The sequence below is a fragment of the Lepisosteus oculatus genome, chromosome 6 (genome assembly GCF_040954835.1).
Source record: "Lepisosteus oculatus isolate fLepOcu1 chromosome 6, fLepOcu1.hap2, whole genome shotgun sequence".
Taxonomy (NCBI): domain Eukaryota; kingdom Metazoa; phylum Chordata; class Actinopteri; order Semionotiformes; family Lepisosteidae; genus Lepisosteus; species Lepisosteus oculatus.
Genome location: NC_090701.1, coordinates 3,835,892 through 3,861,575, shown reverse-complemented (window position 1 = coordinate 3,861,575; position 25,684 = coordinate 3,835,892). Strand labels below are relative to the sequence as shown.

Below are 25,684 nucleotides of genomic sequence, written 5' to 3'. Positions count from 1 at the left end.
CCTGGCAGCTTTCAGGGGCTGACAGTGCTGTACATCTTTGTTGGCTTTGTTCCTTTCTGATCCGATACTTGGATATCAGATGGAATTGTAAGTAAGTAGGTAGTTCCCAGCCTTTTGGTGCATGAATAAGTTAACAATTCAAATTCAAACAGACAGACCATGTTGCAAATTCATGTTGTCATATTTATTCAGTAACTCAGTACATTGACAGCAATGTCTTAAACTGAAGATATACCAACTGACAATCTTCTATGTGTGGATGAAATGTATCAGTATTATATTGTAAATTATATCTTGGTATGTTATGCTTATGTCCACCCCATAGTGTGAAATTATACCTATCTTTTATATTTATATGTATTTTAATGAGATTGGTCATTCCTGTCAATTGCATTAACATGGTCAGAGGTTATGATCCATTGTTGGCTATCAAAAGCTTGTAGCTTACATTTCCTTGTTAGTTTTGGGATAAAGTTTGATCTGAGGAGTTTATTTCCCTGACTTGCTGTGATTGTATTACTAATTTCTGCGATTTCACTTTACTTGTTAATGGAACAACTTTTCACGCAAACATTCTGAGTTACCTGAAACATAAAGTAAATTAAGTCAAAATATATTCAAAACACCTCCCTATGAATTAACATCAAACTAACAGCACCTCAATAACAAAACGTTCAGAAAGAACTAGGCAGCCACATTGCAAAAACCGATCTTCAATCTTAGTATTGCTGTACTGCCACAGCAAATGCAAGACTTGCTAGCTGTCAGCACTTCAAATCATGTCATAAATAAACAAGTCTGTGGGCCTGAGAACTAGCCAAGCTTAGTAGCACGTTTTATATCAGTCATATTTTACATTACCAAGAAACGCAAAAGCTGATTGTGTGATGAAAGAAGCAGTGTTTCCCTCGTCTTCCAAGAATAGTGAATGCAAAACAAAGCACAATGCGATTAAACCTAAGCCCAAGTTTCAATAAACACATTACTCTGTTTCCTTGAAAAAGATTTAGGGACTAATAAGATGGAAATGTCACTGTTTTTATCCGTATCTGTTGTTCTTCCTTGATGAACTAAAGACTCATCTGTAAAAATCTTAGGTTTAATCTGATATCTGATATCAGGACAGACCCATCCTGCATAAACACAGTGAGAGTTGGAGATGGTTGTCGGGAAAGCCTACATGCTTGTGACCCATGACAACTTGAACAACTGATAATAGATAAATTACAATAGCGTGGGGGGAAACAGTGACATGTTGCACATAAGAAAATCTATTAGGAGTCAACCAGCATTCATGAACGGTCTCCTTTTACTGTCCGGGTTCAAATCCAGCAATAGAAATAACTAAACAGCAAGGCTCCTGGATCTAACATGACTCCAGTCTCCCAGCTGGAGAAGCAGTTGGAACACCTGCTTTCTTCCCACCCTGTGTCTCACTCCAAGCGTGCCGCTGGGTGAGTGGCTTTGGTTCATCTAAGGGTAAACATAACAAACTGTAATCACACATTTCACAAGCCAGCGGGGCAAAGCACTATTCTTCCTCTGAGGTACTCCATCACCCTGCTCTGGCAGAAAGGCGTAGTTTCATTCAGAATTTCAGACACTAAATCACTGGTTCTTCAGTTGTGAACGCACCATAGCTATGTGAACTATTTTGACAGTTTTTCCAGCTTTACTCCAGCTTCATATATATGTACTGTATATTCTAGAGTTGTGTCAGTACTTGAAGATATAACACTTACAATGCTCCTGAAAAGCAACACAAACGAGAGGAATACGATATGACTATTTGATGTTTTTGTTGCAGTTTCCTTCACAAAAGTACACATTTACAAGTCTTCACACAGGCTAGTGGCTGTGAAACGACAGAGCAAACTCCAAGTTTGGCGACATCCTGGGCTTCTGCAGGCATCAGCGAGAGACGCGCCACTCCTCCAGTCATAACCAGCCCTCCCGCTGTGCACTGTGGTGCCTGCAGTGCGTCGGCTCAGTGGGCGAGTGGGTAAGAGTGGGGTAGAGTGGGTGAGTGGCATCTGCCCTCCCTCAATCTCCCTGAGCAACTCAGGTCTCCTTGCTGCGCAAGCGAAACTGTGAAGAAACGTGCAGAAAAAAAAAAGTTGCCAAGAACAAAGTACACATTTAACAGTAATGTAAACAGCCCCGCTTCGGAAACACACTCTATATTCAGGAGATAGTGCAAATGGGCTTCAGGCAACAAAGCACAAAAGCCGTATGCGGTATGGGTCACATGGACTGCAGCTAGACCACCTTGTTGACCACACATTCAGGGAAGTCACTGAGTTCTAAGATGTTGGAGTCAGCAGAGCTGATGGTCGATAACCTAAGTCCTTGGATTTTCCAAGACAGAAGGATAGACAGGTCTGATGAACAGAATGTGACCCCACTTGGCCCTAGCATCTCCAGTTTCCGACAAGAAAGTCCACATGGGAGTTCCTCCTTAGCTAAACCAGTTTGAAGGGGTGGATGTGAGATGGAGAGAGGGATGCTTCGTGCTGGATGCCCGATGTCACAGTTCCTGCCAAGAGGGACAGTAGCTTTATTTCCTTGACGAAACTGACCTCAAACCCTTTTTTCCTGGGCTCATCCATATGGTTGTCCTACACCCAGAGCCTCAGCATCCCACAGGTTTCCAGCACTGAGCGAATTCAAGCAAAGATTAAGTGGAAGATGGGTTTTAAAATGTGATCGACATGGCAACATGACAGAGATTACAGTCATCAATACCCTTTATCCATGTTACTACAACTGCTACTGCTACTGCTACTACTAATAATAATCATGTCAGTTATTTCTGTGCCAAAGCTGTGCATACCTACCACATTTATTGCGTTATTCAATCCCAAAATATCCTTGTTTTTTTGTCTTCTGAAAAGTCAGCATAATGCCTGTAAGAGACTTTGGATTTTTCAATTGCTCTGACAGATATCAAATGCACGTGATTTTTATGAAAAAAATATGCTACTCTTCTCACTAGTTTATATTGATCTGCACATTGATCTATTTATATTAAGTTTGGCTTGAGTAATAATTATTTTAAATTATACACTTAAAACAGTTTCCCGAACCTTTGCTTAACACTGAAGTTCAGCAGCTTTTAATAAGAACATACACATCACAGATGAAATGTCTGTGGTTTAAAAGTGCTGTTGGATTGTTCCCCCAGAGACGTGGGTCTGACTATAGACAGTGTTTGTGGGCCGATATCTGAGGTTGGTGCTTTGATATCTAGACTGGCATCAATTATGTGAAAGTAACTTTAACACTAAATGGCAGTTGTCAGTTACGCTTGACAGCTTCAGGAAATATTTCCTCACCTCAAGGTAGTGGCCAGCAGTGAGGAAGCCAGGTTTTCAGTGTGTCTGGCTCCTTCCCTGCACTTGCTCCCAGCTATGGCAATTCAGATAGATTTACATTACGATAAGCAAACAGTGGCAGCATTTTAACCATAACAGCCCTCACATTTTTAAAACACGAGACTAAAGCAGTGATAATAACAAAAGAAAACAGTAGTAACATCAGTGACATCTGTAAACATCACATGCATGCTTAGTTAACTCACAGTTCACTTGCATTTCATGTCCCTCATGCCACAAACTCTGCTTAGGGTGCCTATAAAATGAATGACTTATTTTTATTCTTTCTGCTGCCATTCAGCCTCAAGGTGGGACACAGCCTGGGCTTCCCACAGCACAGAAAGAGAGCAAGGGAGAGTTTTTTTTTGCTTTTGCCTTCAAGGGAATAACTGTGGTGGAGAATACAGCAGGTTGCTGTTGTATATATAATCTAGCGAACACAATGTGCAGGGTAGCACACCTCCTCTCATTCAGGAAACCTTTGGAAGAAACCCAACAATTCGGGTCCTGGGTCAGGCAGCCACCGTAACTCCCCGGAGTCCCACAGCCTTCGAGGAGCTGGGGGGGGTGCAGGCCAAGAGGAGCTGCACGCTTTGCTGCGGGGGCACGCCGAGCTCTGCCTGCCGCTGACGAGACTCTTTTATCTACAGATCAGCACCCTGCGCCAGGGGGCTGATGGGACACCCCTGCGTTTGGCAGCAGGATACAGTAGTAGTCAGTCCACCCTTTTTTTTTTCCATGGAAGAAAAAAAATGTACTGAACGTGTAAAGGAGAGAAAGAAGGACTTAGGGGACACAGAGACCCTGCGCAGTCCATTCCTGGGAGTACAAATACACAGCAACCCCTGACTACTCGTAACCTCTTGTCTCGCGGCTAAGGTCGCCTGCTTGCATTAATTACCTGCTCTGTTCCCAGGATGCCTTTATTCGAAATGTACCTCAAGGGTTCATGGTGCTGGAGCAAACCTGACCAGGGTTCAAACCAATTAACAAACAGGTTACATTAAATCAGCATCCTTTCATTATTAGCCTGCTGTTCGGTTATCTAGCTCAGGAGCGGACATACACACGTAAATAAACACATTTGTAAATAAAGAAGCCACAAAAATACTGCTGTTTATTTTAAGTTTAGATTTAGATTCCAGTGTATTGTAACGCTCTGGGGTTCATGTGGGTACGCGCCCTTGCTGCTGCCACCTCAGGTCAACCCCCCACCGTCGGACGCTCGAACCCGGGCCTCCGGCGGCACTCAGCAGGGATCCAGCCTCTTGAGCCAAAGGGGAATCTCCCATCAGCCCGGTGGCTGCGATCCCTGCTATCCACAGGGAAGGGCGGTGACGTCACTGCGCTGGTAAGCCAGCTCTCACAAGCAATGGAGGCCGTATGCGTTACAGTATATAATCACTAGGCAGCTACAGTATGCAGAGTGGATTTTATCAGTTTGGGACACTCTCGGATGATTTGAATGACAAAGCTTTTACATTTCGTGAGAAAAAGGGGCAAATACCAATAGTGTAGGCTGGGGGGGACAAATACTGTAACCCCTGGAAGTCACTATCACACAAAGGAATGACAGGTCTGGCGCTTCAAAAACAAGCAAGCACGAATCTCCATGTCTTCAAACTATTCTGTACCTTCTGTTCGCTAAGAAAATCTAGATGTTTCTGCAACACAACCATCTGTGTGTCTGAACATTTTATGAGGAACGGTTTCGGAACATGATATTTATATTGTTTGCTTTTCCTCTTTTCTCCTTCTCTCTTTAATGTTTCTGTGCATTTCCTTGTCACGCTGTGTACTATATCAAGTATATGGCAATAATGCATATGTAACCCCTTATTATTCATATTATTGTTCTTTATTAGGACTCTTCAATTCCTATCTTACTTTTAAAACGCAAGAAATATTCAGAAAAATATTACCAAAAACTCTTTATTAGTGGCTTTCTGTATGTTAAAACACAGAATCTGTAGTCATAGGGGACAGTACACACAGCTGTAGCCACTTAGATACAACTGCTTTTGGAGTTGTGATCTAGTTTCATTTTTAGTTCCTCCCCTCTCCACTGTAACCATCTCTTTTGTTTCTGTTTTAATGCCACCAACTGCATTTTTAAGCTCTCTTTTAAACCTTTGCCCATTTCAGTTGAAAAGGCGTTGTTTTCTAAAAATGAAGGGATGTATTTTTTTTCCAATTCCAAGTTGCCAAGAGCTTTATTTAACTCACAAAACAGTGCCTGTGCTGATGACACCCTTGTTTGATTAATTTGAAGATAATATCAATGGTATGCAACATCTTTAAAAACAAAGAAAGACAGAGAAAGTAGCCAACATTTTTTGTCACAAATCCAAGACTTTCACTAGCGCTAAAAGGCAAAATTAAGATTTACTAATCCTCACCTGCTAGTCAGGAGATTTACCTGTACTGCAAATGAAAGCTCATAGGTATGTCATTGTTATTAATTCATGAGGGGTATATGTGTGAGTGACTGACTGTGTGGGTTTGGGCACCTGGGTGTGATTGAGATGTCTTGGAGTTTTTATAATATAGTTCTCTTCTCTTTATATTTGTGATATAGAAAATAAAAAAAATGTACAAAATAAAGAACTATCTTTCTTGAAGCTATAACACATTAACACTGATGAGTAGCTAATGCCCTGTTTTGTTTCAAGCAGTTCATCAGATTCATTGCCAAGGATCATGTTGGTTTCCAAGAAATTGCCAAAAAAAACATTCATTGCATCAAGAAAAAAGAACTAAGTTAAAGCTATAGGCTCAGTTCCCTTTCTGTGTTTTGTTTTCAGAGGCTCAATCCATTTTCTTGATCCTACTCCAGACATGTTACTCTTGCACAGTACCTCAAAAGCAAATGGTCTATTTCTTTTCTTTATTTTCAAATGGACTATTCCTTTTCTTTGCATGAAATTAAGCACAGTGATGATTCACTCAGACAGGAAACTCACTTTTAATCCATTAAAGAGTATCCATACAATGCATGTCAGTTCAGCTCACAACATTGATGCCAAACCTTCTCAGATTGAGAAACAAAATTGAAAATTAGCATCATAAGACAATCTCCTGAACATTTCTAGTGAGTCCAAAGTCTAGAGAATGCAATTTGACAGTATTAGGCGTAAATTCTATTTAATTTATTGCCAGTGACAAGATTCCTTTTTCCCGAGCAGAGCTGTATCTAAGTTCCTGGTGTGTTTATATAAGTCTAATCATATCTTTGCAGAAGTCTACATTCAAATGCTACACTTAAGACTATATACCAAGTACGTTAATGGATATTCCCCTTATAATTGCCACAACAAAAGATTAGACTATAAAAGCTGCATAATTCAGCTATAAAGCCCCCCTTATTCAACATCATTGACCTCTATACGTTTTCTGTAGAACACTGTTGTGCCTCTTATGCTGCAGGACAAATAGCTCAACTAGTACTATTGTATGTATATGTATGTATATGTATGAGTGATACATGTACTACAAATATAATTTCATTTTTAAGAAAACATGTGAAGAAGCAAGCAGAACAGGCATTTAAATGACAGATGTGGAATGTGTACACATTCAGACTGAAAGGTGACTATATTCTGAAAGGTGACAAATCTTCATGAAAGAGTCTTTGAACTTCTTTTAGACATTCTATATAGCCAATGGGCTGCATGCTACTAATTGCAGTTATCAGGCTGAGCAACTGCATAGTCCAGATTGACGTCTTACATATAATGAAACTACAAAGTATCAGCTCTTTAAGTGACTAACTCAGTGAGAACAACAACAAAAAAAAACCTTTGGTCATTTCAATACTGCAGAATAATTTTAAGTCTCAACAGCTTTGTTTTTTTTTAAACAAGTATTTGAATTTCTCTGAACCACTGCCGTCCAGGTTTGAATGAAGAAGGGTGAAGCCAGACTAGTGTTATTATCCAGTTTTCATCTTCTGCTCACCTGGAAAACTTCAATGCAGGTGTAACTGAGCTTCCTCTCTCTTAGAGAAATGCATTCACAGAAATTGCCAGGATCAAGCCAGCGGATGTTTTCACTTTCAATACTTTAGAACATTAAAAATCATCAGAAGTGCTTCCTGACAATAATACTTCTGCAATAGAAGTTTAATACTCAAAAGACATTAACTTGCCAGTTCTTGAAATAAATATATATATATGTATGTTTAAACAAAATATGCTGGCTGTTTTTACTGTGCAACCATCTGTTTTTTAATTTTATGATAAAAAAACACTATTTCCACTGGAAATAATAAAATATAAATGTCTGTTACTTTTTATGAATCCGGCAGAATTTAGAACTCAGTTTCCTTACCACAGTTTTTTTACAAGCAATTGTCCGACTGGCAGAAGAGTGGCATGTTTTTCTAATTACAATATTTGCACACAAAGTACTTGCATGGTTCAAATTACCGGTATGATTTTTTTACTAAACACAGCTGATTTTTATAAATCATTTAATCCAATAAATTTCAGATTTTTAATGAACCATATTAGGTTGTTGACTTAAGCATTGGAAATTTGAGGGAAGTCTTAAAATTTATAGCTTTCCAAACTATCTGACATGCATGACTCAAGTACCCGGGGAAGGAACAAAACTATATAAAAGGAAGTTTTTTTGCTTTTAAAAAAAATAAGTGACTTAGTCAGCTGTAACTGCATGTGAATGCTTTTTTTTGTTTCATCATCATGTCATTACACAAGTCAAAACTATCTAGCAGTGAGATGCAGCAGAAACATTATTTAGGCTCAGTAAAGAAAAGCTGACATACGTAGAGATTGTGCTTGTCATGCTTTGTTTTAAATGTTTGGGGCTACCACACAGCCACAATTTGCAGAACTGTATGGAATAATTATTGAGTTCAATGAAACTATTCAAAGATAGTTATACATGAGGCCCTCCAAATTAATTCACACCCCAGTTGAAATAGGAGCAAAAAACTTCACATAGCAGAATTAGATACATATTGAGTTATGTGTCTCCCTTGAAACAAGAGGTGACTCAAATTTGCCAAACTTCATCTGAAGGACAACTGAAACAATGTCTTATGGCCAGATGAAATGAAATTTTGGAGTAAAAAAAACAATAAAATTGATTCTTTTGATCATGGTCAAAGCCACTGTGAAAGATTGTGGGGGGTCTCAATTATTTGGGAGATTTTGCATCTACCGGACCTAGAACCCTTGTCACGATAAGGGAAGTCATGAACTCTAACATGTACCAGGACCTTTCAGTCAGAAATCAGGTTCTTCCGGCCACAACGATGATCCTAAACATCTATCAAATCGACACACGAATGTACACAAAATAAAAGTCCTCAACTGGTCATCTCAATCTCCAGACCTCAATCCAATTGAACATTTGTGACTCTAACTTCTGGTGGCAACTCAGTAATGGAACCCAAAGGGACTGAATGACTTCTGAATGGAGGAATGTTCACAAACGTCCCCTCTGAAGTCCCAGAACCTCACGGCACACTACAGAAGTCATCTCTTCGGTGTATTCCCTGCCAGGGGAGGCTTTACAAAATACAAAAATACATCAATGGAACTGATATATAATTATTTTAAAACAACTGGTGATTGTTTGAATTTTAAAAGAGTGAGCTGCAATAACAACTCACCCTCGAATAAAAAAAAAAATCCAAAGAAAAAAAATTATACAAAAAGCTGCACTGAAGCTGTGGTACATTTTTGTGTCAAATGAACTAGCACTGATCCTACTATTGGTACTTCTAAAAACTAAATCAAGTATTGTCATCTGTATTTGAGCGCTTTAGATGTGTTTGTACCTAGTGATAGACGGTTTTATTGACTGAAGGCAGTTGGTGCTATGACAATTTCCCTTCTGTGAAAACACTCTGTCCTTGGCTTTATTATCCTTTATATTAAGGTAAGAAGAAACATGCATTTTTAAAAAATGTCCACTGGGGCCTATTCTGAAACCACAGAATGACCTGCAGCAGGACACCGAATGTACCCAAACTCCAAGGGTCGGGAAGAGACTTTCTAATTTCTTTTAACCTGCCTGAGACAATAATTACAGTTTTAAAGACAAGAACAGCAGCAACCTTGCAACAGCAGGCACATATTAAGAAAGAAATATTCTCTCATGAAAACAAAGGAAGCTATTTGTTCTCTTTTGAAATAATGTTTTTAAGTAGTTTTTAATCTTCCTCACTGCACACTTGCAGAAGTGAATGAAGCTCACTGATACGAAATATACATTGTTTATTTGACACAGATAGTGGACATGCCTTAAGAAAGCCTTTCAAGACTTTCAAGACCTAAGACTCTTAAACTTTCCTGAGCATGATAAACTATTTATTTTAGCTGGGTGAAGGCCAAGATACATTACGAGGTAAATTACTAGTACAACTGCAATGACTAATTATCATCTTCATAATTCTTCCCCTAAATAGGCCACGTTTTCTCTTAATATTCTAAAATGCACAGACATCAAGATAGGCTGTTCACTCTGTCCAGCTTTGACTGCTCAGAAACACGTTCTTGCATCCTGACCTCAGAAATGAGACTCTTAAAAAAGCTATAATTTCTGAACACATGAATGTTTACTACTCAGGTAAGGTACTAAGAGCCTGATCTCAACCCAGTTAATGACCATGAATAATAACAACTGCTATCTTCTTTGTCTTGTCTTTTACACAAACTAATCTGCTCTGACAGTCAGCTTTGCTCTTTTATTAACTCGGCGTCACTTGTAATCAGTGACAGTGAAGTCAGGCGGCACAGCTTACTTGTACGAACTCACACTGCAGCTTCTCTGGACAAGGCTGCAAACTGAACATAATGAAATAATGGCACTTGTGCAGTATGTGGGTCGGCCTGCTGAAAAGGTTTATTGATTTTTTTTTTGGTATATCTGTGTTCCAGCCAGAAATCACTGGAAACGTCTCCTGAACAAATGTTTCAGTAATTTACCACTACTACACATTTGTAGACATTATGGAAGGTTTTATAAATAGATGCAAATGGATTAACATTCTAGCAGGCACGTCAGAAAAATCTTTGGCGTTACCCAAATGTTCAGCTGTTGTTTCAAACACTTGCTAATTCGGCAGGAATTGTAACGACGTATTTATTTTCTATAGGTTTCTACCACCTCTGCACAGTCAGTCAAAAGGGAACACTTCAGTACTCCATTCAAAAAAATATGAATATGGAAATTAAAAAAAAATGTACATGGTGAGAAATGAATAACTGGGGAATTGATACATTTTTAAATCCATATATTTTTAAATACTACCTGAGAAAATTAAAGCCATAAAAGAAGATACGTAAAATAGCTTTTGAATTCAAATGCACAAGGTCTGAAGTGTTTAGCACTAAATGCCTGCCATTGCCCATTATGACACTCACAGACCCCCTTAAAGTAGGGCTAAATAAAACCACACAGCTATTGTATCTGAACGTTTCCCTGCTGAAGGCTAGAATCAGAGAACAGGCCCCATTAGCAATATATCAAAATAATGAATATTAAAAAGTCTCTCTCTCTCCGTAAGTTAATGTTACAATTCTTTCCTGTTCCTATATATTAAGCTCCAAATAATTCTGTCTGACCAATATTTGTGTTTTAAGCATCATGTTTAATTAGTGGGCAATCAGGTGGTTTGCTCAGTGTTTGTCCTGCAAGGTGTTAGTGAGGTGAGGGAGCATGCAGACAGTACACGATCCTAAAAGTGTGCAGATATGAAGGTCGGGTACCAACCCTTACAGGAAACCTGAGATTTTTATTGGATAATACTGAATAAACGGGAAATAATGGAAGCTAGGAGTTGTTTTTAAAATGAAGCACGTAATATCCATTGAAGAAAGACAAAATGTATACGCATTTTGTCCTCACAATTGCTGGCTATATTTAGCCATTTTTCTATTTTTAGGCAAAACAATTTACAAAAAGAGGAAACTGCAATTACAATCTGAATGCAAGAATCAAAAGGAATAAATCAGAATTGCAACCACAAACTTGAAACCCATCATGTGATAGTAGCTAGAGGATTCTTGTAGTTGCACAAGGGACAGCGGCCAGGAAATACTGGGTTTCGGAAAATGCAGCTGGTGAATGCATTGTAAATTTAGATTTAATCCTTACTAACCACACCTGTTAGTGTGAGGAAATTTAGTTCAGCCCTCCCAAGATAACTTTGCAGTGATGGGACTGTTGCTTTTCCTATGGGGTACTAAAGCTGAGAAGAACAATCACAGCGTCAAAAACATACAAAAACCCCATCGCATAGCATGGGAATACTATGCTCCAGGATACAGGAACTTACTGAATCAATATTTTCCTTTTAAGCAAATTTTTACACATTTGTTTCAGTTTCCTTAATATTTCTATGTATTGTTATGATGTATACCATCAAGGTTAGTGACAGCAGCTTATTTTTCAACAACTCACAACTCACTTCTTTCCTTTTCGTTTGTAAAGAATCAGAACGCATCTGCCTAACAGAACAGGGAGGTGAGAAACTGACCTTATGATGGAACTTACATAGAAAACACAACTGATAAAGCTCATCACTGTTTCATCACAGCAGGGGACACAAGTTTAATGAATCATGTCAACCTGTCAGCGACTGCAGAGGTTCCCAACCCTGCAGAAACCCTGCAGAAACTGCACACTAGGTCCTCAGAAGAGAAGGGAGACCTTTTATTCCCAAATCAAACTTGTTAGGCAGCTTTTCTTTTTGCTCCATAGATGGACAAGATTGCAGAAGCTTTAAGCTGTTGGTCGTTGTTGCGGGTGACTGGTGGAAAATGGACATACTGTATGAAGAGGCTGATAATCTCTGAAGCACAGTCTATCATTAAAAGCCAGGTATTTATTTCACTGACAATCCTAATTAAACAGGAGCACTACAGAAAATACCAAAACAACTGTTCGCCTGATTCGACGTGTGCAATTAGTGTAATTGTCATGTAGTTGTATAAAAAAACGTCCAGCAATTCAATCAATACTTCCTGAGATGGTAAAGAAGAACACCCATGCTGGGCCTCACGTTTCATGAGGTATTTTCTTCACATACACAATGCGTCTTTTCTTCCTCATTGCTGCGAATAATGTAACTCGACTGGTTTAGTGTCAGCTTTATCCTTTTCGCGAGCTGTGCTTAATTCCTTAATCACTGATATTAATGGAGGCGAGAAACGTGCAGCCGCCTGAGATATAAGCGGATTTCAGGAAACCCGACGCTGCCGAGTTTCCCCTCCAGCCTGCCTCCCCTCCCTGTGTTTTTTTCCGCTGCTCTGACTCCGGCTGGACTCTCCAGCCAGGGAAACCCCCCCCCACCTTGAAACGGGCTCTTCCCGCCACACCTGGGGTGCTGCCGAGGTCTTCGCCGGGAATGAAGCCCCCCCATCCTGGTCATGTGGGTGGTGGGCACCCACAGGGAGAGCTCACGGGCCGGAAGAGGAGCGGGCAAGCTCACGGTTAACGGCGGTCCGGCCAGCAGCCGCGAGCCCGGAGAGCCTGCCGATCCTTGTACCTCCGCGACGAGGTGCTTGAGCATCCAGGGTAAGAGAAACTGGGGCTCAGCTCGTTCCCAGCGGCCCCAGTGCCCAAGGAAACTCCTTGGCCTGCTCCTCCTGTTGACAGAAAATGCGTTGCATGGGAAGAGCTCCTGCTGAATCGGAAGGCAGACGGCGGGCCAACCTCGGCCTCTTCTCTGACTCTGAATGCACATCAGAGAAGCGAAACAGAAAGGCCCAGCACGTGTCTCTTTTTTTTTACTGTTGGAGAAAATGCGGTTTTCTCACACAGCCAGAAGCAGGAATAAATGATCAAGCTTTGTCCTGCATAAACACAAATGATCCTACATGTATCCAAGAAACACCAAAGCGGACAACGGGAGTAGAAAAGAAGCGGGGGAATAGGAAAAAGAAAAGTGTGGAGGAGAGGAAAGAAATGAAGAAAAGCCGGCACATTGTTACATCCAGGTCGCTAACATCTTTTGCATGTGGTCAGTCTTACACTTTCATACGTGAAGACAGGTCAGAATTCCTCAGGCAGTTGTGGAACTCACACTCTTGTTTTCCTTTCATAATTATAGAAAGTGAGGCAAGAAAGGGCCTCTTGCATTTCTATCTGGAATTCAGGGTTTAATTCATGGCAATTTGTGGCACTTTGTTTAACAACACAGGTGCATTCTAGTTACTTAGGGATAATTTATTTGCACATATCACTTAACAGCCTACTTACACTGTTTATTGATAGTTGCTGTGAGATAAATTAATAAAATGGGCTTTAGGGAGTGTGGCATTAAAAGCCTGATTGGAATGCAAGCTGTCTAAACACAGTCTCTAATTAGCTATTTATTTTTCACAAAACTATATTTCATATTATCCTCACATTCCTCATGTTCTTGCTTAATTTAGACTTACTTAACAGTGCCTTCAACCTAAATTCTTACATCAGCACACACACGTTCAAAGATGCATAAAATGAACAAGCATCAGAATCTGCTAGTATTTAAGACAATTTGACTTGGAAGAGTTTTTCTTTTAAAATGCTTTACGTATCTGTCCATCTACCCGTTTTTTTTTACAGAGACGTGGCTTTTTCCTGGATCTTGTTTTCTGCCTCCTGGTGCTGTGATGGATGCAGGAAAGCACAGAGTCATTCACTGGAAAGGAAAGTAATAAAGGGTTTTGGGCTGATTTGACAAAAGAGAATACATTTACAAGCTCACCGCCTCACTGTATCCTTTCAGTCACTCAAAATCATCTGACTAAGAGAACTCCTCTCACTTTGGCATGCTCCATGTCACACAGCTTTAAACTGCCTTGCACTTAGACCCGAAAGGCTCCAAGAGCAGCAACACATACAATTTAATTATTATCCCTGCAACAAGCTCCTGACGGATCCTGTTCCTCCCATGTGGGCTGACCACAATTTTAAGCATGGCATAGCCTGAAAGATTGAGGAATGTATATCCAACAACTGCCAGGTCACTTCATTGTTCTTGTGTATGCATAAACAGTGGGCTGTGATCATAGAGGTCATGCTTGAGCTGCTATCTGAAAAATGCTTGTGCCATAAGAATTTACTAACCTGGTTCATACTGACAGCAGTATGCATTTACTGTATCAACATTTTTCTTCTCTGCTATGTATTCAGAATTTTTCCCCCTGTTAAGCAAATACCTAGCCATTAGTCATCACGCCATTCATGTTATGGTAAACAAAGTTTTCATCTGCCATGATCTGCAAGGAAATCAGGAATTCAGATCCATTTGTACAAATTAAACCATATCCTGTAACTGTATGCGGTCTGTATCTTTTGAGAAACAACTCCATGCTAGAGTGATGTTTTCCCACACACATCTAATTATCTTTCACACTAAATCAAACCAAAACATAAAATAGTAAAATGAAAATGTATTCACCAAAAACAGTTCCTAATAAGAAAAATAGTCCATATTTTCAATCTGATGTAGTACTATTGCAGGACACTTTAGCTTCACTACAACCAAGTGATGTAGATTGAGGAACGCTTGACCATAACTCAATTACTGTAGATTTGATTAATAAATGTCATGGGTTATCTATTACAAGGCTTCATATTGACTGCCTGATCCTGTATAGTTACCCTGGGATCACGTTTTTTTGAAGAATCTGATGAATGCAAATGAAAGAATGTGAAATGATGAACTTAGCTCTTCTTACACAACCTAATCTGTATTAATGTGTTCATTTTCACATGCTGAGCTGTAAATGTCCAGCATTTTCTTTGAGTATTGTAGAGTACTCAGATCCAGAAAATAAATTATTTAATTTTACAAATCACCTGTTTAATAAGTGACGATGACATTTCTCTTAACGTTTTTATAATCATGATTCCACGGGTCTGATGACCCTTGATGAAGACTTCGACAACAGCCTTATAATCGTAATAAGCTAATTATCTGAGCCACTCAGCCTCTCCCCTTCTCCCACCTCCTCCTTTCTCCTGGCTTTTGTTTTTCCATACTATTATGTTTGGTGACTGCCCTACATTTCTTACACCCGAAGAAGGCTCCACAGCCGAAACGTTGTGTTTCCTTTCTTCTCTTTTCAGCATGGAATAAACCTATTACTTGTTCCTTTGCAGCCTACGCATGCTGACGCAGCTACCCACCTGAACTGTTTTTCCAAGCTGTTGATTCTATGGGATTCAAGTAAACAGATCTGATCTGAACTGTCATACTCTGCACAGAAAGAACTAAACTGCACATCCTGCTGGTCCATTACATGCATCTGTTGGTAAATAGTTGTGATTTCTCTTTTAAAGACTTCTGCAAATGAAAAAAAAACAAACAAACCTTTTCTCCTGGCAAAGAATAACTTGAATGCACCCATACAGTAAATGAAACTGCAAATTGTAAAGTTCTCAAGCCAGTTAAATGCCTACAAAAAAGCACAGCAGAATTAATGAGTCACTATTTAAGTATTAAGACCCAACGAAGTAGGCATTACCATCTGGTAATATCTTTCTCAGTCAGTCAAGCACTGCAAACTGAAGCCAAGGGCATTTGACCTAACAGGAAGGGCATACACATTAAATACTGACATCACTATTTCCCCAAAGTGAACATATTAAGAAATTTATATGTATATTTTTAGCGTTACGTTTGATTTCTACAGTCCTCCAATTGCTTGTTTCCTAGAGCACTTTATAAGCACACAGCCCGCTAATAAAGACTCAGAATCACTGCCTGTCAACAGGCAATAATCTCTCATCAAAAAACTTACTGTGACATGCAAGATGGACCGTGTTGGTTCACAAGATGTTCTCCAAATGGTCTCCCTTTTTCAGAAGATCATGCCCTAATGATGACCCAAGGCCCATTTTTAATAATCACTTGCATTGCCCTTTTAAGAATCATTCCACTTCCTTGCACAATTTTTATCTTGAGCCCAAGATGGTTTCCTTCTTCTCTGCCTCGTAGACATAATCTTTGGGGTTCACATTAGTTCTTTTATCACATGTAGCAGGCATGATATGTTCAAAGAAAGCAGAAAATTCTCTAACAGCCTTATTTCTTTCTTCTCTACGCATATTAAACATCTCATGCTCAGTAGACTTAGTTCCACCTTTTTCTTCATTAGTGCAGGGAAACTGTTTCCCAAAAGCTACAGTATGTTGGGGCTTCTCAACATCACATGGAATAACTCTCCTTTCCTGAAACCGCCACTATTCCTCACCCTGGACACATGCTCACCACAAAATTGGAAAGGGTCTGTAGACCATGGGTAGATATGCGATATTTGATCTTACTTTGATGGTTAATTTTGACATATGATTACAAAACTGCAATTTCCACTGCAACAGTTGAAAAATTATTTTAGAATAACTGAACCTTTAAATGTTCATGCTTTTTTCCCCTGTGTTAATCTCTTTGAACACATTGCAACCCTGGAATTATAACTCTGGATAGGAGTTAACGACACAAATATAAAAGGTTATGGAATAAAGAGAACAAAGACAGACATACAACTGACCAAAAATAAAGGATGCAGTTGGAATTCTGTTTTTAAACAGTTGTTCTTAGTCTTCTGTGGTAAAAATAGCACTTTTATATAGTGTTATGCCTCCATATTTTTAACACTTGGTAATAGTATCTTGTCCGATTTAATCCATTTAAATAACAGCTATTTCTTAATTTCTTCAAAAAGTAACTTAAACTTTTTGAGTCTTATAATGAAATTCTGGCATTTGGTATAAGCCATCATTGTTTACCAAAACATATTGCATCTTAGTATACTACTTTTTCATTTAGGCTTTACACAAAGTAAAGGTGTTAAGTGCGATTATTTTAAAGGATTCAATTCCACCTCCTTCACCCAGGATAGTATTAATGCACAGAAACAAGTTGTTGTCATAATATGACCCCTTATGACTACCCAGAAGTATATGCGGTGTAGACAAATGATTGTTCAAATGTTCTACCTTGTCATTTCCTGTCCATGTAAAAAAGGTCTCTAACAGAGTTGCAGGCTCTGATATTGGCACTGTGCATCTGAAATGAATTTGTTCACTTGAACTTTTTACCTACCACTTGCAAGATGAATATAAGGAGAAGAGTCACCACTAACAGATCAGTATAGTTTAACAAATGTTATTTATCAGACTTTGCAAGTCAGTGAAGAAAACTCTTTCACAAACAACAGGGAAACCCCTCCTCCAAGTCCACCCCAATGAAAAACTGTAACGCCTCTAAATTAGCTCTTTAATTGAGATACCGACCCTGCTACTCATCAATTAAATAATTAGCAGGCTGGATCGGAGGGGCTGCAGGTTAGGTTATGTATCAAGGTGCAAGTTAAGTATCCCTGGCATACCTATTCTTTTTGTCTCCCACTTTGCATTTTAAATTCATCCTTATTCCCCAGTTCTATTTCAGTTTATGTACAGTATAGCCTTGGAAAATGCAGGACCAGGTTTGTATCAGTGGTTAACTGGTTGGATCGGTATATTGTGTTTTACTGAAAGTATAGATATACAGTATGTTTAAGCCAGGAATGACCAGTTCCAACTTTGCTTTTAATGACCTAAATCAGCTCACTATAGGCCTAATTGGACCAATTTAATGACCTATTCCAGCTCATAAGGTATTGTAGCTTTAAACTGGACCACCTGGGCCAGGACTTGAACACACCTGATTTAAACCTTTGAAAATATTACTGAACATCTGCTACAAATGGCTTAATATGAACACCACGTGAGGGATCTATTCATGCAAAGGCAATACCTCTAGGTCATACCTCACTCATTCTCTGAAAGAGAGCTGAAATACAAGCCATAATGGTGTTTTTTTGCATAGTCCAATGTTTGCAAATATTTCTTCACTTGTAAACGTAGGCTTATCGGTTAGTCCGCATTTAAAAAAATTACACTGTAAAACATTTTCACAACTTGGTCTTTTGTTAAATTGCATTTTAATCTTTTGTTGCATAATATATGCAGTAGAATGTGTAAGTATATATAAATTGTTGCATATATATATGTGTGTGTAATTCGAATAAGTACAGAGTCAGAGCACTTGCAAAATCAAAAAGACGAACCAAATTACACCCTTACCCTTCAAATCTGTCACCCCATATGCAGAAAGAAAACATTTTCCATGCATGTTATCAAAAACTTGTTTAATCAACTAACATTGATATTACTTCAAGCAATTAGGAGCACGCTGATAATGATATGAGTCTTCAGCTGTAAATAATTACGCTGCCCCAAGGCTATACTTTAATTCTTGGCTTGCTGTATCTATAAACAATAATCAAAACTGCAAAGTTGTTCTGTTTTGCTTCACAGTTTGGGGAATGATTTCCGCACCCTATAGGGATGCCTGTGGCACTTCTGACCTTCAGGAGCTCCTGCCTGCAAGCCGGAGAGCTAATGTGCACTTTTATCGATTAAGCTGGAAGCATGCAGCCAGCACAGTCCCGCTCCTTGCAAATCCTAAAGCTGTTATTGTCTGTCAGCTTCTGGGGTGTGAAAGAAAGGGAGGGTGCCACTGTTTCTCAATAAATTGGGACATTAGGAGAAAACATTGTAATTGCTGCAGCCCACATCTTGTTAATGAGTAATGTACAGTCAGGCTTCACGCAGTTACAGCTAAATTGTTTATACAATTTATCCTTATGTTGCTATTAAACTTCTCCATAATGAAGCGACACAACTGCAAGGGAAGAATGAAAGAGGGTTTGGATTTGCCTAATTATAATTAATAAATTGAGATTTTTTTTCTTGCCCTTCGATTGTGCAATTGTGCGTGCTTGCTGTTACTGCTAATGGCGCGTAGGCTGTGTATGATATAATCCCTTAGCTCTAAATCTGAGCAGGAAGTAATCTACTGTATGTGCCACGTGAACCCAGACTAGAAGACTTTATGTTTCTGCTGATTTCCTACTGAACACAATCGCAGATCAAAATCCTTTATCTTGAAAATGCCACATAAGGGGAGATTTAGAAGTATCAACTGGCACCTAAAGGTATAAACACTTAGTATCCATATCTGTATGATTTTTTAACTATTCCATTTATATTAATTGAAAACATCTTCCCTCAGTTTTTTAGGTTGTAATTTTTTGTTGTATTTTTAGGTAGTATTTTTGTCAACAAAATATATTAGTTATTTAAAAAAGGAAACTTTTCTTTTCAATCTGTCTTTTGCAAAGCATTGATATGTTCAAGAAGTTGAATGTATTGGAATATTATAGGATAAACTAGTATTATATTCCATACTCTTTATTTTAAAGATTGATTTTCACATTAAGTTAATTAAATTAAATGTTTGGACAACTGCAATGGACCCGCAGACCTACAAATGATACAAGAAGCAAGAGAAAGTTAAGTACCCTCCCAGCAAAATAGTTTGGAAAATTAGTAGGCGAATAAGACCAGATCTGTTGGTCTATCCAGCCCTTTTTGTTTTTAATTTGGTAATTAATTGATCCAAGGATCTCATTCACCCATTTCTTGAAAGAAGCCAGGCTATCAGCTTCAACAACACGGCTGGGTAGTTTCTTCTGTTCTTATGTGGTACAATGCTTTGCAGAAAGAAGTGTTTACTGTTCCTGTTCTTAGTTCCACTTGTGTCTTCTGCTTTGCGTTTCACTCTTTAGTCAGAACCAGTCCCACTGGATGACTTTCAACCTTAAGAACACACGTGCTCAACAGGTTTCAAGTCAGGAGAACCCACTGGACAACCCATTTTATAACACCGCTAACCTTCAGCCAAAATAACTTTGGCCTGTTACACAAGCAAAAGGTCTCACGGTAGCACGAAGGACCTCAGACCCTAACCCTGAAGATGTCGTCCTGTAAAATGGCATTGCTACAGTATCTGTTGTACTTCTGAAACTGGCCTGTCTGCCAAAGTGTTGAAAATGTCAATCTGACTTAACTCCTTGCTCAGATCTGACAATCCTGATCTGGTAATACACAGATGAAGGGTGTTCTTGAACTAGTGTTTCCCAGCTTCAGGACTCCATCTGCAAATAACTTACTGTATCTGTTACATTTTGAACATCACTTAGCAAGCTGGTATATTGGAAAAGGTTGACAACGTGATTTTAAAATAATCTGGGGATACTCCTGAACACCTGGGGGAGCATACACATTTTTAGTGACAGGACATTGACTTTTCAACTTTCTTAATGCCCCGGTCACTATTGAGGTGATATGTAATTCCCCTCTTTGGTCAGACCTGATGACCGAGCTAGCGGAATAGATTCACCAGGTCTGGGGTGTGTCCCATAAAATAGGTGCAAATTGTTTAATATATTGCAGAGCTTCATTATAATCCCACCAATTTATATTTTAAAATAGATTTTTCTTGATTTTGTTCTTATTGATTTTGTGGAAAGAATAAAAGAGAAAAATAAAACATAGACGTCTTTCCTTGATTTCTTCCTAATTAATAAGAAATTGTGAAGAGATGCACCATTTCCTAAACCCTGCATTCTGCAGATGTGTACTGTATATTACTGGGGAAAAAACAAACAGGAAATCCAAACTGGGCGTTATGAACAGGGTGATTCAAATTCATCCTGACAGCAAGTAATACTTTATCAAATGTGTAAAAAATGTGATATGTGAGTACCAGATTTAGAGACTTTACTTTTATGTTTCCTCAGAAGTTTCTGGCAGCTCTGATCCACATCGATACATTAAATGTGAGTGCAAATAAAAAAAATTTGCTTTCATTCCTCTTTACGACTAAAACCAATTCACTGCCAAAGCATTAGAACGCTGAAAAAAATAACTCTGACAGCTAACCTCATTCACTGTCTACGATAAGGCGACTGTGTGCCAATGTCAGAGGACTAAGATGAAGAACATAATTAAGGAAACATATGAAAGCTGGAGCTGAGTTTGAGATTAATTAGCTGCATGTCAATATTCTCATCAATACCCGATTAACAAATGACACATTGCCCAATGAAGCATATTGATTCCCTCGCACTCTGCAGTGTTAATAAGTTGAAGCTGCTTCACTAAATGGGAAAGCTGACACAAATGTAGCTCTGTAATACACTGTGTTGAGCTTTTCCAGAGAAAACCAGAAACTCAAAGTCCTAAAATCTTCAATAATTAGTCTTTTCGGATACCAAATCTTCCTTTACCTCACAGGCACCGGTGATTCCCAACTTTGTGGCTTTTTTCACATTCATTTCTGTTTGTTAAAGATGAGGCAATCATCTTTCAGATAAAGAGACAAAATGTTATGAATCACATACTGAGAGAGCAAAAAGCCACATGATGCTTCAGAGCAGTTTCTTATCTCATATTCATACATTTACCTTCTTTTTGTAAGCTGTTTAGTTCTTCACAAGTATTCACATGAGGAAGATGAACTTTTATTATAATTGAAATGTGGTAGTACCTGGACAAACGCCTAAGGCAATTAAAAAAGGTGTAAGTTATTCTCAGTAGGACCTCTCCACCACACAGCAGGGCACATTCATAAAACTTTTAAGCTGCGTTAATTTTACCACATGTTTTTTTAACCAGAAAAAGCAATCTCCTAACATTTCCCAAAGCATAAGTGTAAAATATATACATTTTAGCATCTCTTAAAATAGTATCATGAAAGATATGTAAATTTCTTTGTTTCCCATAAAGTAAAACAATTGTCATTTGGCACAGCAGTAAAAAGTTAACTAATATTTTTACTAATATGGACCAATGTGATAAAATGTATTATTTTTCTTTTGCTGAAAACCCCATTAAAGTTGCTGTTTTGCTCTTTTGTTGTGTTTTCCTTTGTTATTAGAGAATTCTTTATGGTAATTAATACTATTAATATAAATTAATATTACCCATATTCCACGGTGTGACAAACATTCAGATGAAGGATGTTACAACTCTGGTGCTTCCTTTCCAGGTTAATTAGGTAGAATAACACCATTAACTACTATCAGGTCTACGTTGAAAATTAATTGCCCCAGCTAGGGCCAGCACTGGAAATGTATATTTAATCATTTAAAAACTGGAGGCAAGACCTTGGAAAGAGACTAATGAACCTTATCCAGACTGTTAAGAGCACCTGGTAAAGGTATTCTAATAGAACTGATGAATTATTTTTTTTAATAGTGTTTTGTGACCTGATTTTAAAAAAGGCAATCATCCAAATAAGCGAATAAGGCAAGCAGTCGAAACTGAAAATGTATGGAACCGAGAAAGTGAGTATTGGAACCTACTAAGTGTGTCACAAGTGGGGAGCATGAAGGGTTTCATACTGGGTACTAGCTTTTCCTGTGTTCCAGTGGGGAGCTGTGTCAGTGTGTGTTGCCTACAGAGGAAAGTAAACGTTAATTCCCCTCTGAAAAGAAGAAATAAAAAAATACAACGTTTCAGCAGCCGAGATTCTTTGGTTTTACTTGTTGATTTGCGACAAAACAGCATTTCTTCTTCAACTGCACTATCGCATCATTGACTATAACGTCCCGTGTTTCGCTTTGAGTATCGCCTATTGAATACGACAGTTTATTTAATGACTTGATTGTAGTGTCTTTGCATACACATCAATCCAGAAGCTGCAAATAATTGTTCATGGCGCTTCGGGATTCAAGGGACACTCGTTTTGCTGGATGGCCTTTTCCCTTTATGTTGAAGGTGATCAAAAGAGCTCTGAATAAGAGTGGTAAAAGACAGCAATATCAAAATATTTTGTTCTTCCTCTCAAATGTCTGTCACCATAGTTTGGGTTTCTTGATATAAAAGCTGTCACCGGAAAATAAATCTACAGAGTTCGCAGTAAGCAACCTCTTTCAGCAGTTGAAAAGGCCATAAGTAGCCTACTTTCTTCATAATCAATAAACATGTTTGGGTAGTCACGTTTGCTCCTAGCTAAGCATAAAGCATTCCTTGTATCCTTTGTGATTAAAATACTGACTGTATTCTGCACCTATTCTTCACAACAGCTGTAGAGTTCCTCAGGTCTGTTTTGTGTGAAGTATCTTTAAAGAAATCCTCTTAAATAATGTATGAGAAACCTTTATAAAAATTGTCAAACTGCATAATGAATGTTTACAAAACTGTATGATGACTTACCATAGTGGCTTTATTATTCTAATTGATGTTGTAAGAAACAAAGCCCCATTTTCCATGAAGTCACTTTCTGTAAATACAGTAGTGAAAATCACTTTGAAAAGCTGTCTCACCTCGTTGGGATCTGCATAAATAATAAAAGAATACTTTAAAAATACAAGCAATGATGCCATCTGGTAGATATATTGAAAATGGCACCAGACCTGTAATCTTATCTTTAAACTCATCAGCATAACCTACAACCAGATGATGCACAAATGTGGTACGTTTTCTGCATTTAACAGACAGATAATGCCTTGAAGGTTCCACACCCTGAAGTAACACAAAAACAAAAATGGATTTATGTTTTTATAAGTTCTCAAATGTTTTTAAAGTAAATGTACTTTATTGCATTTTTAAACTCTGTTGCTATCACAACTACAACATGCTCAATATACTTATTATTCTTACACACAACACTATACAACACTTTTGAATATACCTTTATAAAACTGTACAACATTTTACATACATTTTGTACTATCCTTTGCTGCACAGCTGATAGGAAAATGAAACGTCTGAGTCGTGAATTGGCCAATTAATTGAAGTCACTTAATTGAAATAAATTATCATGCATTACACTAATGTGTTCTGAAACATTTGATTTTATTATAAAAATAATCCTTTCAGGCAATTTCAGGATAAAGCCTTTTGAAAAATTGAAAAAATAAGGCTGTCTCTAATTTCACTGTTACTTTCTTTTCGGGAGAGCAATATGAGCCATCTCTATTGGAAGAGTTCTATTTAAGGCAGAATACTGGAACATATTCAACGTTAAGTTTATGCAAGCACCACTGCCGTTATGTACTTAAATGTAGACAGCACGAAAAAAACATACAAGTTAGATTATTTTCTTTAAGGCAGTAGGCATATAGGACTTGGAAAAGTCTCCTCACGCAAAGCAGTGCTCTTAAAAGAAATATACGTGTCACCAAGCCTTTATTCAAGTAAATTTTGGAAAATACAATGTGATTAGGAAGGTTCAAAAGTCTGGTTTTTAAATTTAATAATGTTTAATATTTACATGCATACACAGCTGGCATTTTCAGCGCGCCTTGTAAGGCACGCGAACGGAAGGGGCACTTGCGCTTCTGCTCACCTATGTGGAGGTACAGCCCACTGACCGGAAATAGCGTCACTGTTACCTGGCCAGTTTGGTACAGGGGATCCAATTTCGCCTTGCGCGTTACAAAGAGTTTCAGGTAATGTAGTGTGTGCAAGTAAATTACGAAGAAACAGATACCAATTCGAAAAAAAATATCACAAACGCATCTCCTGTTTCATGCTTTTCTAGAGAAAAACGTATCTTTCGCTTTGCTTGCTTTACACAATCCCGTTTATAAGGATTGCACTCCATGCGCACTGTAAGCGTTATGATTAATTTAATAGTTGAGGCAAAGACTTTTATCCCCGAAGACTTTCTTTACTTTTGTCCAAGATGTAGAGTTATATCCGAAACTCAATTTAGGAAGCGCTTAAATAAGTGATCGTCGTCCGTCTGCTTTTCTATTTATTCATTCGCCTCATGTCTGTGGTCTACCAGCAGGCTGTAAGGTGAGCTTTCATAACATGTCAACTTATCGCTGTGTTTGTTTTAGGTTTACCAGCACTGCTAGTGGCACTTAACAGAAAGGGCTTTCTTGGATACGCATTTAAAGACCCCTTTTGCTACAGCAAAAACGGAACACTGTGGTCGAACCTGTTCAGTGCCTGTTAGGCATGGAATTAGATACTTGATTCCTGGTGCTAGAAAACATCGAATGCCAACCAGGTATTTGTGGTTACACAATGCAATAAGAGGAAGTTCTTCTGCTGAGAAAAACAGAGCTCTTTCACATCTTGGATTAGTGCTTGACTGTCTTCTACAGGTACAGAGCAGTTGACAAGATAACATTCCTGCATCTAGGGTGGCAGGCTCAGACTAATTATGTGTTTTGCTTTTGCTTATATTAATTATATTGAACACCCAGTGCATATTGGGAGCTTTGACATTTTGGTGATGACTCTGAATATTATTTTTTTAAAATGTAGTGTGCATTTCTTCATGTTCTGAAGTTTACTTCACAGTCTGTTTGAAGAAATGGAAGCTGTTGGGACAGGAGGGATGTACAGTAATAGTTGTCAACACAGTTCCTTCACAAAATGCGCTTTGACGGATTTTCTCCCAAGCACAGTATCCTGAAGATGAAGTTAGTAACTGT

General features: G+C 38.5%; 1 protein-coding gene and 1 long non-coding RNA gene across 3 annotated transcripts in view; one reads left to right on the top strand and one right to left on the bottom strand.

Annotated features, from left to right (window-relative positions):
- Nucleotides 1-222: 222 nt before the first annotated feature.
- On the bottom strand, nt 223-25,003 carry LOC107078314 (uncharacterized). Of its 2 annotated transcripts, none has more exons than XR_011189848.1 (5): nt 24,911-25,003; nt 23,448-23,568; nt 3,336-3,408; nt 2,580-2,906; nt 223-2,088 (listed from the first exon to the last, which is right to left on the bottom strand). It is a non-coding gene; the product is annotated as an uncharacterized lncRNA (long non-coding RNA). The 2 variants fall into 2 exon arrangements; XR_001479250.2 differs by having other exon boundaries at nt 2,580-2,656.
- The window catches only part of ofcc1 (orofacial cleft 1 candidate 1), a 106,941-nt gene continuing 105,849 nt past the window's right edge, over nt 24,593-25,684 (top strand). Inside the window, exon 1 of the mRNA XM_069190880.1 lies at nt 24,593-24,685. The gene's annotated coding sequence lies outside the window, so the exon portion shown is untranslated. The remainder of the gene's footprint in view (nt 24,686-25,684) is intronic.